Source organism: Martes martes (genome assembly GCF_963455335.1).
Source record: "Martes martes genome assembly, chromosome: 2".
NCBI classification, from domain to species: Eukaryota; Metazoa; Chordata; class Mammalia; order Carnivora; family Mustelidae; genus Martes; species Martes martes.
In genome coordinates, this window is record NC_137889.1 from 64,885,604 (window position 1) to 64,904,385 (window position 18,782).

General features: G+C 40.9%; 1 protein-coding gene and 1 pseudogene across 3 annotated transcripts in view; both read left to right on the top strand.

Moving 5' to 3' along the window:
• ARHGAP10 (Rho GTPase activating protein 10) overlaps nt 1-18,782 on the top strand; it is a 340,466-nt gene that overhangs the window by 233,684 nt on the left and 88,000 nt on the right. The window lies entirely within an intron of this gene.
• LOC308339233 (peptidyl-prolyl cis-trans isomerase NIMA-interacting 4-like) lies at nt 11,632-12,027 on the top strand (annotated as a pseudogene). The gene has a single exon. The product of its transcript is annotated as a peptidyl-prolyl cis-trans isomerase NIMA-interacting 4-like (transcript).

The following is an 18,782-nucleotide window of genomic DNA, read 5'->3' on the forward strand; positions in this document are numbered from 1 at the left end:
AACCCCCAGCTTTCAGCACTATCTCTTCCACATCTCTCAATATAAAATTGAGAACAATAATAATTATAATAGCCAGTACTGACAGAGAGATGATTATGTGCTGGGCACTAGACTTAGGTCCTTCTGTGACATTTTATTGAAATACTCTGTAGCCAGGACCACATAATGTAGCACAGTGAGCTCTAAATGAAATTCCTTGGGTTGGCATCTCTGTTCCACCAGGTTATGTGACTTCTGTGTGATCTGGCCACCCTGTTGACGCTCACTGGCAGTTTCCTCCTCTGCAAAATAGAAATAACTTAAGTACCTCTTCAACAGAGTGGTTGCAGAGATGAGATAAGCTGACCCACCTGAGATAATCCTCTCACTGCTGTTGCACAAATGAGGAAGGTGAGGCTCAGGGAGGCTCCATAACTTGCTCAAAGTCACAGTCGTAGAAAGTGGCCAAGCTGGGATTTGAACCCAGTCTGTCTCCAAAGCCTGTCCCTTAACCTTACACTGTCACTGTCAGATAATGTCTCTGCAGCCACTCAGTATGTGTTATAACATATATTCATCATTATAATAGCAGCGTATTTCCACAGTCCTAAAAATCCCATGTTCTGTCTGTTCATCTCTTTTGTTGTCTGCCCTACCCCGCCACCCCCCATTTCCAGGCCCACCACTCACTGGTCTTTTTACTCTCTGTAGTTTTGCTTTTTCCAGAATGCCAGGTAGTTGAAGTCCTATGGTAGGTAGACTTTTAGACCGGCTTCTTTCACTGGCTAACATGCACTTAAAGTTCTTCCATGTCTTTTCATCATTTGATAGCTTATTTCTTTTTAGTGCTGACCTGTTTGTGTTTTGAGAGAACCAAGGGGTTTATGTGATCACTGTACCCAGCAGGCAGTGGCAGGAAGGGCAACTTCTCTCAGCTGGCCATCTTCTCTCCCCTCAGGTCACCCCTCTTTTGCCGCATCATGTACGTCACGCAGCCTGCTTCTGAGATGCCTTCTCTTTGGGGTCGACAGGTTGTGTCAGGCCTCCTAGCTCAATTTTGCCAGAAATTCCAGTGAAGAAGCTGTGCTCCTCATCTCTCTCCTTGTGTTCCTCGCCATCAGGATAACATATAATAATGCAAAGCCTAATATTTATTAAGTGCTCATACTGTTAAGTATTTTACATTATGATCTCATCTAATGCCCCACTCAACAGGTCTGTGAAGTAGACATTGTCCTTATTCTACAAATGAGGAAATTGGGGCTTAGGGTAAGAATTTGCCCCCGGTCACACAGCTGGTAAATGGCGGTGGTGGGATTTAAACCCAGGACTGTCTGGCTCTGGAGGTCGGACCGTTAAATTCTAGACTGTACTGCTGTTCCGTCCATTCTTAATGGCTTTACGTGGAAGGTTCTGTCTGTGTGGTCCCTGGCTCATAGACTGGGCAACCACCTTCTGATCCTCGGAAACAGCAGACCTAGAGCCTATGCAGACTGAACGAAATCACTAAAAACAGAATGTTTCAATGTCTCAAATAAATTTTCAGAAATCCAAAAATACACCAAATAGTGTAAGTGGGGAGATACCCACATGAAGTATCACTTCAAACGTATGATTTTTCTAGACTGTAAGAGTACTAGGAGTAAGCTACCTATTTTTTAGCAAAAACTTTAGAATCAACAATAGAAGCTTATATTAATGCAGTATGTATTCTCTTGAAGCCTACCTAATAATAATATGGCTACTTGCATCCGACTAGGATGCTTGCAGAAGAAAGTTTTTTTCGTTTTGTTTTTTCTTTTCCTGGAAAGATGGCCTACTACTACGTAGATAAGCAGGGCTGGGAGAAGGGTATTTTTCTGGCCTCTGAACTCCGTCTCTTCCCCTTTTACCTCTCTCTTGTCCCCCTCATCTGTACTGCCCCACAGTCATTTAGCCCAAATATGTCCTGGCAGACAGGCCCGTGCCTCTGAGAACTGCTTACTGTAGACTGGATCCCTAGGTTTATAAGACATGGTGCCACACTAATCTTGATCTGCTGGTGAGAGCTGGCTAGGCCCTCGAGGAGTCTCACGGGAGTATGGGCAGAGTCAGGTTCTCTCCTCTCGAGAGTTGGAATTGGAGGGGGAGAAACTCAGCCAGTTACTGTGACATTGCCCTGGGCGGGAGGCTACAGGAACCCTGGCGGAGGGTCAGGTGCCCAGCAGAGAAGGCAGAGCGCTGGGAAGGATGGGAATCTCATTAGAAAAGGGCACAGAGGTGAGAAGTGGAGAGTTATTAGTTGACTCCTGATGGCCTCAGAACAGTTTTGAGTTCCAGCTCCTTCTACTTCCTGCTGATTCCTTTTAATAAATCCCTTTTTACTTCTGTCAGTTTAGTACTGTTCTGGTTGCAACTAAATCATCTTTGGGCAGTGTGAGAAAATTCACAAGGCGCTATACCTGCAGTTTGATAAATTAACAGATGCATGATTTATTTGTCGACTTTGATTTAACTCCGTTTATATTTTGGTGCTATCAGGTAGCTTAGGCATGTTCTTGGGGCTGGCTGCTGCTCAGGTCTAGTCCTTTTGGAAACAGATCAAGTGGGTATGGTCAGCAGAGTTTTAGGTGGAACCTGGCATTTTGAGGTCGTCCAAATCTGAACCTGTTGCTCTCTTCTCATGATTTTAACTAGAACTTCTTTAACTTTCTTCTTCAATTTTCTCAGACCAGTATTTAAACCAGAAGTGACTTTTCTCTCAACTCTAACATAATTTCTTTTTTTTTCTAGGTAATTGTGTTCCCAGTTGTTGGTCTCCAACCTGATAGAGCCATTCCCTCCCCTGCTGCGTTCTTACACATCTCCTGGCAGCATGGGCCTCAGTCTGCCACTCAGTCATGTAGCATTTTAACGTCTACTCTTGCATGTGTCACACCCTTCCTCTGTCTAGAGCAGTGGTTTTGAAGTTTTATTACATTAGGACCCAGTTTGAAAATTTAATGAAGGCTTTGGGTTCTGTTCCCAGGAAATGGTATTATTGTAGATATACAGAAGAAATGTAGGTGCAGTTCTGGGAATTTCAGGTTAAGAACCTAGAACCATGGGAAAACCAAGAGCTGCCATATATCCAAGTGAGGTTAGGGTCTGGAACATGTCTTCAGGCTCAGCCTTTCTTGTCTTTCGATGTTGGCTTATTTTCCATGTTTTTGCTCAGAAGCTGGAAGGGAATAGATAAAGATGTTGCTCATCTCAGATTCACGCTTTATTTAATCAGTGACACTTCGTTGTTTCTGTTCCTTACCCGGGCCAGCCATGAAGGAAACCCTTTATTAAAATACTGATGGCTCAGTTTGGCCATGGAAAGAATGAGCCTACACTGAAAGGCATTGTCCTTAAATAACGAAAGGCAGCCGTTTTCCATTGAGATGTGCTGATATTCAGACTTCTCCCTGAGTCGGAAGCAGAAGGAAACTGACTTGGGGCAGACTGAAGAAGCCACCTTTGTCCTCGTCAGGTTTTCACGGTGCAACCTTGTTGTCTCATTTGAATTCCGCTGACTTGCCCTGAAATTAAAACCGTTAATTTTAATTTTAATTAAAACATTTAGTAATAACCGAGAGCTGACCATGTGCTAGTATTTTAGCTCCTGCCTCTTTAGCATGGCAAACACTAGTGTCCTACCTAAATAAATGTTTTCACTAATGAATGGTACCTGGAAAATGGCTAAATTAAGGGTTGACAGTTTCAGCTCATGCACAGTGGGGCATGACAGTTCTATTTCTGCTAGGCTTCCACAAATTCTCCAATTTCTGTTGTAACTAAAAGTCAGAGGAGCTAAAATGTCTACTTGAAGAAGCAGGCCACTATGCCATATCCTCCAAATTGAAGTCTTCCTGGTAAGTGTAGTGCCTGCTTTAGTGGCTGTGTCTGAGGTCCTCAAGACCACCCCCATGTTCGGGGATGTGCTGGAAGGACGCAAGGTTGTACTCACAGCTAGATTCATCACAGCAATGTAGTAAGGATGCACAGAGAAGAAGACAACCTGGGTGGAATCTGGAGGAGTCCGCATGTCGTTTTGCTTATGCTCTCCCCTTCCAGGAGAAGTCACGCAGAGCAGACTCTTCCTCCAGCCCTGAAAATGTAGAAACGTGTGTTCGATACTTCTGTTCAGGAAAGCCCATTGGAAACCAGTGCCTGTGGGAGGTAGTCACATAGGCATCCTTTGCCCACCATATACCAGAATTCCAGACTCCCAGATGGGAAACTGGTATTCCACATAACCCCCACATAGGCCCACCATGCCCAAACTGTTTGAACACAAACTCAAAAAGTTTGGGCATGGTGGGCCATCCTAACCTTAAGGGGAATGTTTTCGATCAGTTTAAATAATTGTTTACCAGCCTAGTCCCTGGACACCAACTAAAGGCCAACTTGGCAAGTAGAGCAGGCCTTTCTAAGGATGCCCATCTTAGGACTGCTGTGTTTATTCTCTTCTACACACTGGGCATCTTCTAACTGTTGGGGTGAGGAAGTTGAGTGCAGGGGTGACTGTGAGTTACTATTTCTCCTGCGAGGATGTTCTCTGTCTTTGGAATTTAGAGCCTTTTCTCTTTTGCTTTGGAAGTGTCTTCTCCGTGCTGTTGGGGAAGTGTGTGTTGTCAGCCCTATTAGGAAGTGCAGGATTAACTTTATTGAGGAGCATGGGAATTGAGGCGAATGTGGTCAGTGCAGGTCAAGTAAATTTCAAGCCATGCAGCCTTATGTCGCTGGACTAATTTGGCACAGGATGAAAAGTCCCTTAAAAGCTCTCCTTGTTTAACTTTCCAGTTGGTTGATTTCTCCTTGAGAATGACCCCAAAGGGCAGGAATCAGTTTTGTCAGCTTTATTTCTGTTCTCACTCTTCGGCTCATCAAGTGCTGTCATTGGGGGCCCCACATTTTCTCAAAGATCAAGGTCCGTGCCCTGTCCTGCCCTCCCTCCTTGGCATCTGGTCAAAACCCCCTTTTCACCCTGGCCTGGGCTTTGTAGTATCTGGCTGATACCCTCCTCAGATCTGCACCCTCTATTTAATCTTCTGGATTTTTCTCTAAAAAATCCTTTTACTAAATAGTTTAAGTTAAAAACAAATCTGTAGCCTTTGATGAGGATTTGTTAGGTGAGCTTGTCATCCGATATTAACACTGTGTTCCTCCTCCCAAGTCATTGTTTTTCCTCAGACAGATATTTGTAGTAGTATTGTTTCTCTCTCTCTCTCTTTTTTTTTAAAACTACCAGTACCATCTAACCCATAGTGATTTAGAGGAAGGGCTTGATTTCCTTTTGTTTGTGTCACAGCTCCTCTCTTGACCAGATAATGATGACTTCTATTGATCTTGACATAGTATTGTTTCTTGTTACTGTAGAGATACAAGTGTCTAGAATTCTAGAGTCTACTAGACTAATATAGAATTCACTTTAAGTAAAACCTAATTACTTAAAGCTTCTTAAGCAACTTGTACTAAGTCTGGAATCTGCTCGAAAATAATCGAGGGATATCGATGAATTGAGCTGACTGTCAGTTAATGATTGATGAAGTTAGGTGATGTGGACATAGGAATTTATTATATTATTTTTTACTTGTATATATATCTCAAATTATTCATGATGGAAGTTAAATGACCTGATACTTGGTGTTGGCATCATTTCTTTTATACACTTACCAATTCATTCACCAGACATCTATAAAGCTGCTCCTTCATGCCTTGTACTGTGTGGACAGGCACAAAAAATTAAGAGGGTGGGGGGAAGCAGATCTTGCTTTCTGGAAGTCCAGTGTGTAACAAACTCTGACATAGTGGTAGAGTTCTAGTAACATGGCCTGAGGATTGTGTGTTTGGAGTTTGGACCTTCAAGAAGCCAGTAGCTTTCTTTGTCCAAAGCCAGGTTAAGGCCATTTCTATACTTGGAAGACTTATGTAGCAGGCATTCCTTTGTGAATCAATCAGTTGTTTCTTCAGAAGGTATGTACCCATTCCCTTCACAACAGTGACCTAGGCCTGCAGGAGATCTAGTGGACGTAATTATAAAATTAGAAATTGTTTTTCCTAAGCATCTAGTCTGTGTAGGGCAGAGGGTCGGCACCAAGGCCATCTTGAGTACCTGATGTTCCAGCCACTGGCTAGGTCTTGTTCGTACGACCCATGAATCAGCCAGTCAACCCTGAGAGAGTAGGTAGTATTTGTTGTGTGTTTGTTTGTTTGTTTGATGTCTTTTAGGTAGTATTGTTTTTTCTGCAGTTTACAGACTAATGCAAGAAACAGAAGCTTTGGGAGTTGAAATTAACTTACCCAAGGTCACACAGCTTGCTTTATTCATTGACAGTCTGCCTCATTCCAAAAAGGATTTCAGGCAGTTAAGCCACACAGTTAGAAAATTCTTTGTGGTCTTTCTACTGTCCCAAGAAAAACAAGACCATATTTTTTTCTTTTTAAGCTTAAATGATGCATAGTGTTTCAGTCAATATTAGTACATGGATAGCTCCAAGTTTAAATTGTGCAAAAGTGCTTACGTATGTCTCTGTTGGAATGTGTAGGAGTGAGAAAGGAAATCTCTGTATTTGATTTCATAAAGGCATGAGCTTTATATAGTTGCTTGAGACACACATGCCAGTGCCTGGTTGTGTGCATAAGACAGTTCTTATTAATCATTGCACAGCTGGTGTGTTGTTTGTCATCATTATTACTTATTCTTAATTACCAAAAGTGCACATGGGCTGCAGACTGTAGATTGTGCCAAACCAAACCTCTAAAGTGGTTGGACTAATAGGTTTTGAGGAAGATTTATAATCCTTTGTAAATGATAGCAGTGCTGTATATAGTCACATAAAGAAACAGTGTACATCAGAAACTCACACAGAATCTGGATCATAATCTTAGTGTATGATCTCAGTATCTGCCTCCTGTTCTCTTTAATTTGTTGCTGAATCAACTTCGCTTGTGTTGTATATTGAGAATAGAATTTATTTATAGGTTCTGCCTCTTTTGAAGTAATTGTTTCTCTTTCCCTAACTCAGCAATAAGTGAAAGTGGAGACATTCTTTCTCTAGGAAAGCCTTTAAACCCTTGATTTTTCTAGAATGTCATTTCTGTTTAGATGGAAATGTGGGACATGACTACTAAGAGGATTAGTCATCATTTTCAAAATTTAATGAAGGAATTAGGTCATTTGTGCTTAATGTGCTAATAAGCTCAGAGTAAGCTGTACTTACTGATGGATTGATGTGGAAGGGTCCTCGGAATAATAATTGTTTCTTGTGTCTACTCCTTTTATTCCACAATTTCTGTAGGACTGTGTTACCTGCAATGCCCAGGGTCACCTGTGGTTGAACTCTTTTGGAAGTCCTCTGGGCTTTATCCAAATTCCGTGTAACTGAAAAGAAAACTCTCACTTGACTTTATTATTCGGATGAATCCAAACTCTTATAAATGGTTTCTAATTCTCCATTGTTTTCTGTTCTTGGCAGCTTTTCTGCTCATTACTGTAGGTCAGTGATTCCTAACCAGTTTTTATGTTTCATACTTCTTGGAGAATTTGATTAAAGATAACAATCTCATTTTCTAAAAAGAAAATAATACAAGTGCATAGATACCATTTACGGACAATTTGAGGGTATACACTAATACCAGAGTCCGTAAGGAACCTCAGTTAGGAATCCCTGCTTTGGGGAAACGAACTTGGGTGATACTGAAATAACGTAATAAAAACATGTGGCTCTTTGACACAACTGGGAGTAAGGAAACTAGTGAAGTTTGGTAAAGTTACAGGCTTCTACATGTGATGGTGTGTTACCTTTTACTTACGTCTTTAAAGGTAGTATTTATTGTCCGTTTCTTATCTAAAACAGATACCTCAAACACATGCTCTAAGATAACAAGCTCAGATCTCAAAAATCTTACAATATAAACCAAAAATAGGTTAAAAGGAGAAAAGAATAACACCTTGGTCTCAGTCAAATGGAAGAAAAGCTAGAGACCAGCACGTGACATTTTTAAAAATTGGCACGGACCACATCTGTTTTACTCCTAACTCAGCCTTCCACAGATGCGACACAGAACAGATGCATATGTAATCTTCACAATCCCTTTTTGGAGGGAGGTGTAGAAGATGGTTTGGCCAGCCTTGGGTTAGACTTGCAAATTCCACAAAGGTAGAGGCTCCTCCTGACCATCCTGCTCTCCTAGCCAGGGAGACTAGGCGGGGTGTGATGCATCACGGACTCCCTCTCACAGACAGCGTGGGGTGGTGATCTCCAGCAATAAACAAAGTCAGAAAGGAAACCTCAGAATCAAGACTAAATTAAAAAAAAAAAAAAGCTTCTATAAGAGAAGAACATGGGAAAAATGAACCCCAAGATCAGAGAGAGGAATACCATTTCACGCCCTGATAGCTTGTGATATGAGCATCTAGAAATCCTCTTACCTGGTCCATCTTCTGCCTGGAGAATGATAGGAAGTGGTGATAGCGGCCACCAAGGTCAGAGACTCCTGGTGAGGGCTGAAGGGCCAGGACCTCTGCTGGAATTGTGGGCAGCCCAGGCAGGGGGACTGAGCACAGACACAGGCATTTTGGCAAAACCCGAGATGAGGTGAAAGACCAGGTTGTGTGCAGCCCCGGCTGCACTGTTGTCCTCCCCCTCCCCATTGGTCACGGACCAGTTGTGTCCTCTGAAAATGTTCAAGCCCTAACCCACAGGGGAGGAGTGTTTTGGGGTCGGGGGTCTTTAAAAAAGGGAATTAAGATTAAACAAGGTGATAAGGATGTGGCCCCCGTCCAGTATAAGGGGAAAGGACACCAAGGATGTGCATGCACACAGGAAAGGCCATGTGAGGGCACAGCGAGAAGGCAGCCATCGACAAGCCCAAGTGAGAGGCCTCGGGAGCAGCAGACCCTGCTGGCACCTTGAGCTTGGGGCTCCAGGCTCCAGAACTGTGAGAAGATAGATTTGTGTTGTTCAAGCCACCCAGTCTGTGGGGTTCTGTTGTGGCAGCCCAAGCAGACAAACACACCATTCTCCAGCTACAGAGCGCCGGGCAGGCAGAACTGTTGTGTGTGGAAGAAGAAAACAGACCCCCGCAACATGGGAAGAGATTCAAGGACGTGTCACCCATGGTGTCATGGTGTGAATAAAGTGTTGACAAAGCTGCCCGTTTAGAACACAAGTAGAATTGAAATCAACCAACCAAAAATACTGACTGTGGAGTCTATATGAATGTATTGCAGCAGGAGGGGAGAAAACGTAAACTGTAGTGGAAGAATCTGTTTTGGAAGAAATACTGGTCTAAGGGAGAGAGGAAAAGAACTTACTAAAATTTGTCTCTGTAGAAGAATTAAGTAGTTAATGAAATGGGAGTTGAAAAAATAAAATGATATAAGGAATTCTTTTTTGAAGGTACTTGTGGAGCTAAGAAAAGAGTACACACGTACAGTATTTTGAAACAAATGAACAAATTAAAACATGTCCAAATGAATAGAATAAAAAATTAAATTATGCTCATTGGTGAAACAGTCACGGTCAGTGGACGGGGAGAGACAGGCAAAAGAAGTCAAAGAAACAGGTGGAGGGAAAAATGACCTGTTCTAGGTCACCACGGCAGTACAGAATGAAATGCATAGAATAGAAATAATCTTAATGATAAAACAGATGATAACTTTTTTCTGAATCAAAGTGAGACCATAATCTAGCTGATCAGAAGCCTCAGTTCTGATTTTAAGTTCTTCAGAATTAACCATATAGAAACAAACTGTGATTAAGTTATTAGATTTTGAGGAAAAATAGAAAACCCATTAGGAGGATACATCTGGTTGCCTCATATTTTCCTACAGCAGCTCAGAAGACAATAAAGCAGTGTTTATAGGTTTTAAGTATCTGTTTTTGGCCACGAAGAAAAATCCCAAATTTCAAAAGGTAGAAATAACACAGACCGTTTTTTTCCTGATCTATATAACATTCTAAATCTGGGAGTTGGAAGAAAAAAAAAATGGTCCCTGGTCACCTGGAAATTTAGAAACTTTCATGATTCATGGATTAAAATAGAAATAAAAAAGTTGGAGAATACCTAGAAAAATATCATGAAAACAAGAATATCAAAACCTAAAGATTCGTGCAGAAATTATGTTCTGAGGGAAATGGATAACCAAGTCAGTAAGAATGAAATACGTTATACTTCCACCCACTTCCCCCCAAATTTGGAGAAATTAAGAAATATAAAAGATGAAATTAATTAATTAGGAAAAAGTGTTTTTTAGAAAACCTCTTGCATTTTTGGTGGAGTTGGGAACTTAAAACAGATTTCCTTGGCTAAGCTAGTCAAGAAAAACGGGTGGGAGAGAAGGCTCACAAATATAAATAGAAACAAATATGGAAATAGCCATAGATACATAGTGCACAGAATTTTGAAAATCAGAATAAAATTCGTGAACCAATAAAGAAATGGAAACTTTAAAAGAGCTGCCATCCCCAGCAAGCACCATGCACAGGTATTTTCACAGGTGAATTTTAAACTTGGAAGAAACCGTTTAATCTGTTAATGTTTAAACTGGTCCACACCGTGGTAGAGGAGAGTTTCAAATTCTTTTTATGACGCTGGTATGGCACCAGAGCTGAAGCCAGTTGGAGATAAAGTTGTAGATCGATTTTACTTAAGCATATTGTGCAGAGACCTTAAATAATACATCAAGAAATAATAGCAATACTTTGTGTAATATTTCAGTCTAAGTTGACTTTATCTCTGAAGTCTAAGGGTGGCTCAATATTATGAAATACATTAATATATCATATTATTAAGTCAAAGGAAAAAATCTTATAGCCGATGCCTAAAAGCATGTGACAGAATCTATGTAATTCCTAGGGAAGTATTCTAGTAAAACAGAAATTTGTGGATACGTCCTTAAAATGATCTAAAATGTGTATTTTATTCCTTAAGTTAGTAGTATTCTGTTTACTTACTGAAACACAGAATGTTGAAATTGTGACTTGGCTCACTGTTACTAATTAACTGTTGTCCTAGAATTATTAGACAAGAAAAGCGAGAAAGCAATATGAGGTGGTTTGGAAACTGGAAGGGGGAAAGTTTGCATTATTTACGGGTGTGATTGTACACATAGATAGCCCCAGAGAGCAGATTGAAGAGCTCTTACATACACTAAAATGATTCACTGGGATGAAGGATTAAAAGTAATTACCAAAATCAATGGCTTCCGTATATACCACAAGCCATCAGAAAATACAGTGGGAGAGCAGGCCCTATTATCAATGTTATCTGAAAAGATGAATTGCCTGATGTAAGCCTAAATCAAGAAGAGATAAATCACCAGTGTGTAAGGTTAAATGAAGAGATGAAGAACACCTCTTTGAAGAAAGTTAGAAAGTTCCACCGAGAATTGAGGGAAATCTCCTGGAGGAGGAAATGAGTATATGTGAGCTGGAACAGACTTTTTGTGATGGTTTGCGTGTCCAGCAAGGCTTAGAATGACCTCCTGCTTTGAAGCCATCTCTCTGTTGCAAAGGACTCAAAGGATTAAGTGTCAAGATTTTGCACAAAATGTAGAGCATATTCACTGCTATTGCATGTCCACCATACCTCAGTGCAAAAATCAGAAATGGGTTGAGCGTTCTGCCGCAAGTTTCAAAGATGCTGCCCAAGGGAAAAAGTGGTTCTAGGAAAGGGGCGAGAGGGGATCAGCCTCTGGGAGTGACAGTTCTGACAAGAAGGCACAGGGTCCCAAAGATGGTGATAATGCAGTAAAGGTCATACACATTCTGTGTGGAAAAACATTCCAAAGTCATGGAAGCCATGGAAAAGTTAAAGTCTGAAATGAGATTCAGTGAAGTGGCCACACAGTATAGTGAAGATAAAGCCAGGCATGGGGGTGATTAGGGGTGGATGACCACAGGTACCATGGTTGGACCATTTCAAGAAGCAGCATTTGCCTTGCCTGTAAGTGGGCTGAATAAGCCTGTGTTTACAGACCCTCTGGTTAAGACCAAGTTTGGATATCCTATCATTATGGTTGAAGGGAGAAAATAAAATTGTATGAAAGACTTAAAAAAAAAATCAGAAAAAGCCTTCAGTGGCAGGGAAGAGGGTTAAATAAATTATGGGATGGCCATAAGGAGAAATGCTCAGCAACCCATTAACAAGAATGGACTCATAAGCACTGATACCAAGCATGGTGGACGTGCGCTAAGGTGGCTCAGTGGTCTAGGCCCTTGGATGCCTGTGGGACCTATGGCTTGATTCTCACCAGTAGAATCTGGGGTGAGGGGCAGTTTTCCCTATGATGGTTTTGTTATAGAAGACTCTATGGGAGCAGACTAGAGACAGAGGTTCTTGGTGGCCTGGAAGAAGCAGATAGTCATGTTGGGCACTGCCTTCAGAGAGGACCTTGACAATGCAGAGAACTGGGGGCCTCCAGCCCTGTTCATCAAAAAGTCAGAACCCTCAGTCCTGACTGAAAGGAAATCAGTTCTGCCAACAACCCAAATGAGTAGGGAAGCCGATTTATCCCCAGTTTGGCCTCTGTAATGCTGGCTGGCAGATACTTTTGATTATGGCTTCATGAGTTGAGGACCTGAGCAGAGGGACCCAGTTAAGATGTGCCTGGACTCCTGATTCTTGGAGGCTCTGAGAGAGATGGTATCTTTCTCATACACATCACAAGTCAGAAAACACAGTATTGGTAAATGTGTTGTTTTTAGGCTTTGAGTTTGTGGTAATTTCTTATATGGCACTAGTAAATGAACACAGTGAAACTGAATGATATCTAAAACACTGGTGTGTACTCCCTCACTCTGAATTAAACTTAAAAAATCTCATCCTACTCACTGACCCAACTTTTCTTTCATACCCTCATGACTCATGGTCATCATGGCCTCTTTGGCATTCCTGGAACATGCCGGGCACATTTCTCCCTCAGGGCCTTCATGCTTATTTATTTCTAAGGTCCAGAACATTGTATGTTCCGTAGTAAGCATTCAGTTAATAGTTGAATAGTTAAAAATTGAGGCTTGGAACTGTATCTCTGTTAGGATCTTCTGTGTGTTAAAATACGTACCTAGAAATTGTGTGTGTGTGTGTGTGTGTGTGTGTGTGTTTGTTTGTGTATGCAGGCATATACATAGACAACTTTTAAAATTTTCTTAGAAGAAATCAAAGAAGCTTTTGGCGATGATTATCTTCGAGGGGTGGAGGAGAGGACTCAGTATTTTTCTGGTATTATGTGTCAGTACCCTCATCAACAGTGTTATTAAGACAGGGACATTATCGTTCATTTATAGTCCCCTTGTTTGACTTAAAGCCAACTACCACATACTTAAATTTACATTATGGAATAAATAAATACTCTTGTTCCATATCTCACAGTGTAAAAATATCTGTCAACTTGACTCAGCGACTGGAAGAAACTGGAAATTGCTAGAGAGGTCAGACTTCAGTTTGAAGAACCTTAACCATGAGTCCGATTCTTTTTTGAGTTTGAGCTCCTTACATTCTTCCATGTCCTTCCATGAATGAAGGCCTATCAGAGCCATTTTGTCTTTAGATGACAAAAACGTGAAGCAGTGATGAGAGAAGTATTTGTATGTATGACCTACTGAGCACGTTTATGGCAGAGTGCTTACATTGTGAAATTGCTTTGGGAATGGTTATTTTGCTTGTATCCAAACTATCATCTGGTTGTACAGGGTATCAGATGAAGAAATGAAATAAATGTGTCTCTTTATGACAGATTACATAAAGATGAGCACAAATTCCTTTACATTCCTTCCATCAAGATAAGAGAATCTGTTTCCTAACTTTAGATCTTGGTGACCCCTGGGTTTGAAACTCCGAGGCTTTGGAGAGGGCTGTTACGCAGCAATCAACAGAAGGAATGTCCCACCATTTCACTGAATTGGTTTAGTAACTTCTGTGTCCCTATTGACTTCCAGAAGAATGTTCTTTTAGGTAGAAAAGAGAATATTTTTAAAGGTTACATATTTAAAAAGCAACACATTATCTGCCTATTTTCATACAATAATAATAACTCTAAAAGTGAAAATACAGTGCCGGCTCTGTAGGTGGTTAGTTAATTTCTCATTTTATTCCCCCCAAGTTGACATTAGTTTACAGCTTTAGTCAGCTTTCACCAGTTGCCTAAAATTTCCACCTACCTTCCCCTCCCCCCCGCCCCCCGCAACTGTTCGCCAACACACAGACTTTATTATCAGTGGGACTCTTGGGTCTCTTGGAGCAGTGCTCAGTATTACTACTATAGTACCTGTATGGTTTTTTTTTTAAATTAATTTATTTTAATAAACATATAATATATTTTTATCCCCAGGGGTACAGGTCTGTGAATCACCAGGTTTACACATTTCACAGCACTCATCATAGCCCATACCCTCCCCAATGTCCATAGCCCCACCACCCTCTCCCGTCCCCCCCTCCTCCCAGCAACCCTCAGTCTGTTTTTGGAGATTGAGTCTTTTATGGTTTGTCTTCCTCCCGATCCCATCTTCTTTCATTTTTTCTTTTCCTACCTCCCCCCAACCCCCCCACATTGCATCTCCACTTCCTCATATCAAAGAGATCATATGATAGTTGTCTTTCTCCTATTGACTTACGTCGCTAAGCATAATATCCTTTAGTTCCATCCGTGTTGCCGCAAATGGCAAGATTTCATTTCTTTTGATGGCTGCATAGTATTCCATTATGTATATATACCACATCTTCTTTATCCATTCATCTGTTGATGGACATCTAGGTTCTTTCCATAGTTTGGCTATTGTGGACATTGCTGCTCTAAACATTTGGGTGCACGTGCCCCTTCAGAGCACCACGTTTGTATCTTTAGGATATATACCCAGTAGTGCAGTCGCTGGGTCATAGGGTAGCTCTATTTTCAGTTTTTTGAGGAACCTCCACACTGTTTTCCAGAGTGGTTGCACCAGCTTGCATTCCCACCAGCAGTGTAGGAGGGTTCCCCTCTCTCCGCATCCTCACCAGCATCTGTCATTTCTTGACTTGTTAATTTTAGCCATTCTGACTAGTGTGAGGTGGTATCTCATTGTGGTTTTGATTTGTATTTCCCTGATGCCAAGTGATGTGGAGCACTTTTTCATGTGTCTGTTGGCCATCTGGATGTCTTCTTTGCAGAAATGTCTGTTCATGTCCTCTGCCCATTTCTTGATTGGATTATTTGTTCTCTGGATGTTGAGTTTGATAAGCTCTTTATAGATTTTGGATACTAGCCCTTTATCTGATATGTCGTTTGCAAATATCTTCTCCCATTCTGTCAGTTGTCTTTTGGTTTTGTTGACTGTTTCCTTTGCTGTGGAAAAGCTTTTAAATTGATGAAGTCCCAATAGTTCATTTTTGCCCTTGCTTCTGTTGCCTTTGGCGATGTTCCTAGGAAGAAGTTGCTGCGGTTGAGGTCAAAGAGGTTGCTGCCTGCATTCTCCTCAAGGATTTTGATGGATTCCTTTCTCACATTGAGGTCCTTCATCGATTCTGAGTCTATTTTCGTGTGTGGTGTAAGGAAATAGTCCACTTTCATTTTTCTGCATGTGGCTGTCCAATTTTCCCAGCACCATTTGTTGAAGAGGCTGTCTATTTTCCATTGGACATTCCTTCCTGCTTTGTTGAAGATTAGTTGACCATAGAGTTGAGGGTCTATTTCTGGGCTCTCTATTCTGTTCCATTGATCTATATGTCTGTTTTTATGCCAGTACCATACTGTCTTGATGATGACAGCTTTGTAATAGAGCTTGAAGTCCGGAATTGTGATGCCACCAACTTTGGCTTTCTTTTTCAATATTCCTTTGGCTATTCGAGGTCTTTTCTGGTTCCCTATAAATTTTAGGATTATTTGTTCTATTTCTTTGAAAAAAATGGATGGGATTTTGATAGGGATTGCATTAAATGCGTAGATTGCTTTAGGTAGAATAGACATTTTCACAATATTTGTTCTTCCGATCCACGAGCATGGAACATTTTTCCATTTCTTTGTGTCTTCCTCAGTTTCTTTCATGAGTACTTTATAGTTTTCTGAGTATAGATTCTTTGCCTCTTTGGTTAGGTTTATACCTAGGTATCTTATGGTTTTGGGTGCAATTGTAAATGGGACTGACTCCTCAATTTCTCTTTCTTCTGTCTTGTTGTTAGTGTAAAGAAATGCAACTGATTTCTGTGCATTGACTTTATATCCTGACACTTTACTGAATTCCTGTACAAGTTCTAGCAGTTTTGGAGTGGAGCCTTTTGGGTTTTCCACATATAGTATCATATCATCTGCAAAGAGTGATAGTTTGACTTCTTCTTTGCCAATTTGGATGCCTTTAATTTCTTTTTGTTGTCTGATTGCTGAGGCTAGGACTTCTAGTACTATGTTGAACAGCAGTGGTGATAACGGACATCCCTGCCGTGTTCCTGACCTTAGCGGAAAAGCTTTCAGTTTTTCTCCATTGAGCATGATATTTACGGTGGGTTTTTCATAGATGGCTTTGATGATATTGAGGTATGTGCCCTCTATCCCTACACTTTGAAGAGTTTTAATCAGGAAGGGATGCTGCACTTTGTCAAATGCTTTTTCAGCATCTCTTGAGAGTATCATATGGTTCTTATTCTTTCTTTTATTAATGTATTGTATCACACTGATGGATTTGCGGATGTTGAACCAACCTTGCAGCCCTGGAATAAATCCCACTCGGTCGTGGTGAATAATCCTTTTAATGTCCTCTTGGATCCTATTGGCCAGTATTTTGGTGAGAATTTTCGCATCTGTGTTCATCCAGGATATTGGTCTGTAATTCTCTTTTTTGATGGGATCCTTGTCTGGTTTTGGGATCAAGGTGATGCTGGCCTCATAGAATGAGTTTGGAAGTTTTCCTTCCATTTCTATTTTTTGGAACAGTTCCAGGAGAATAGGAATTAATTCTTCTTTAAATGTTTGGTAGATTTCCCCTGGGAAGCCGTCTGGCCCTGGACTTCTGTTTGTTTGGAGATTTTTGATGACTGTTTCAATCTCCTTACTGGTTATGGGTCTGTTCAGGTTATCTATTTCTTCCTGGTTCAGTTGTGGTAGTTTGTATGTCTCCAGAAATGTATCCATTTCCTCCAGATTGTCAAACTTGTTGGCGTCGAGTTGCTCATAGTATGTTCTTATAATTGTTTGTATTTCTTTGGTGTTGGTTGTGATCTCTCCTCTTTCATTCATGATTTTATTTCTTTGCGTCCTTTCTCTTTTCTTTTTGATAAGTCTGGCCAGGGGTTTGTCAATCTTATTAATTCTTTCAAAGAACCAGCTCCTGGTTTCGTTGATTTGTTCTATTGTTTTTTTTAGTTTCTGTTTCATTGATTTCTGCTCTGATCTTTATGATTTCTCTTCTCCTGCTGGGTTTAGGCTTTCTTTGTTGTTCTTTCTCCAGCTCCTTTAGGTGTAGGGTTAGGTTGTGTATTTGAGACCTTTCTTGTTTCTTGAGAAAGGCTTGTACCACTATATATTTTCCTCTCAGGACTGCCTTTGTTGTGTCCCACAGATTTTGAACCGTTGTGCTTTCATTATCATTTGTTTCCATGAATTTTTTCCATTCTTCTTTAATTTCCTGGTTGACCCATTCATTTTTTAGAAGGATGCTGTTTAGTCTCCATGTATTTGCGTTCTTTCCCAAATTTCCTCTTGTGATTGAGTTCTAGCTTCAGAGCATTGTGGTCTATAAATATGCAGGGAATGATCCCAATCTTTTGATACCGGTTGAGACCTGATTTATGACCCAGGATGTGGTCTATTCTGGAGAATGTTCCATGTGCACTAGAGAAGAATGTATATTCTGTTGCTTTGGGATGGAATGTTCCGAATATATCTGTGATGTCCATCTGGTCCTGTGTGTCATTTAAGGCCTTTATTAACTTGTTGATCTTTTGCTTAGATGATCTGTCCATTTCAGTGAGGGGAGTGTTAAAGTCCCCTGCTATTATTGTATTCCTGTCGATGTATTTCTTTGATTTTGTTATTAATTGGTTTATGTAGTTGGCTGCTCCCATGTTAGGGGCATAGATATTTAAGATTGTTAGGTCTTCTTGTTGGACAGACCCTTTGAGTATGATATAGTGTTCGTCATCTCTTATTATAGTCTTTGGCTTAAAATCCAATTGATCTGATAGAAGGATTGCCACCCCAGCTTTCTTCTGATGTCCGTTAGCATGGTACATTGTTTTCCACCCCCTCACTTTAAATCTGGAGGTGTCTTCGGGTCTAAAATGAGTTTCTTGTAGGCAGCATAATGATGGGTTTTGTTTTTTTATCCATTCTGATACCCTGTGTCTTTTGATTGTGGCATTTAGCCCATTAACATTCAGGGTGACTATTGAGAGATATGAATTTAGTGCCATTGTATTGCCTGTAAGGTGACTGTTACTGTATATTTTCTCTGTTCCTTTGTGATCTACTACTTTTAGGGTCTCTCTTTGCTTAGAGGACCCCTTTCAATACTTCCTGTGGAGCTGGTTTGGTGTTTGCAAGTTCTTTCAGCTTTTGTTTGTCCTGGAAGCTCTTTATCTCTCCTTCTATTTTCAATGATAGCCTAGCTGGATATAGTATTCTTGGCCGCGTGTTTTTCTCGTTTAGTGCTCTGAATATATCATGCCCGTTCTTTCTGGCCTGCCAGGTCTCTGTGGATAGGTCCGCTGCCAATCTAATGTTTTTACCCTTGTATGTTACAGACTTCTTTTCCCGGGCTGCTTTCAGGATTTTCTGTTTGTCGCTAAGACTTGTAAATTTTACTATCAGGTGACGGGGTGTGGAC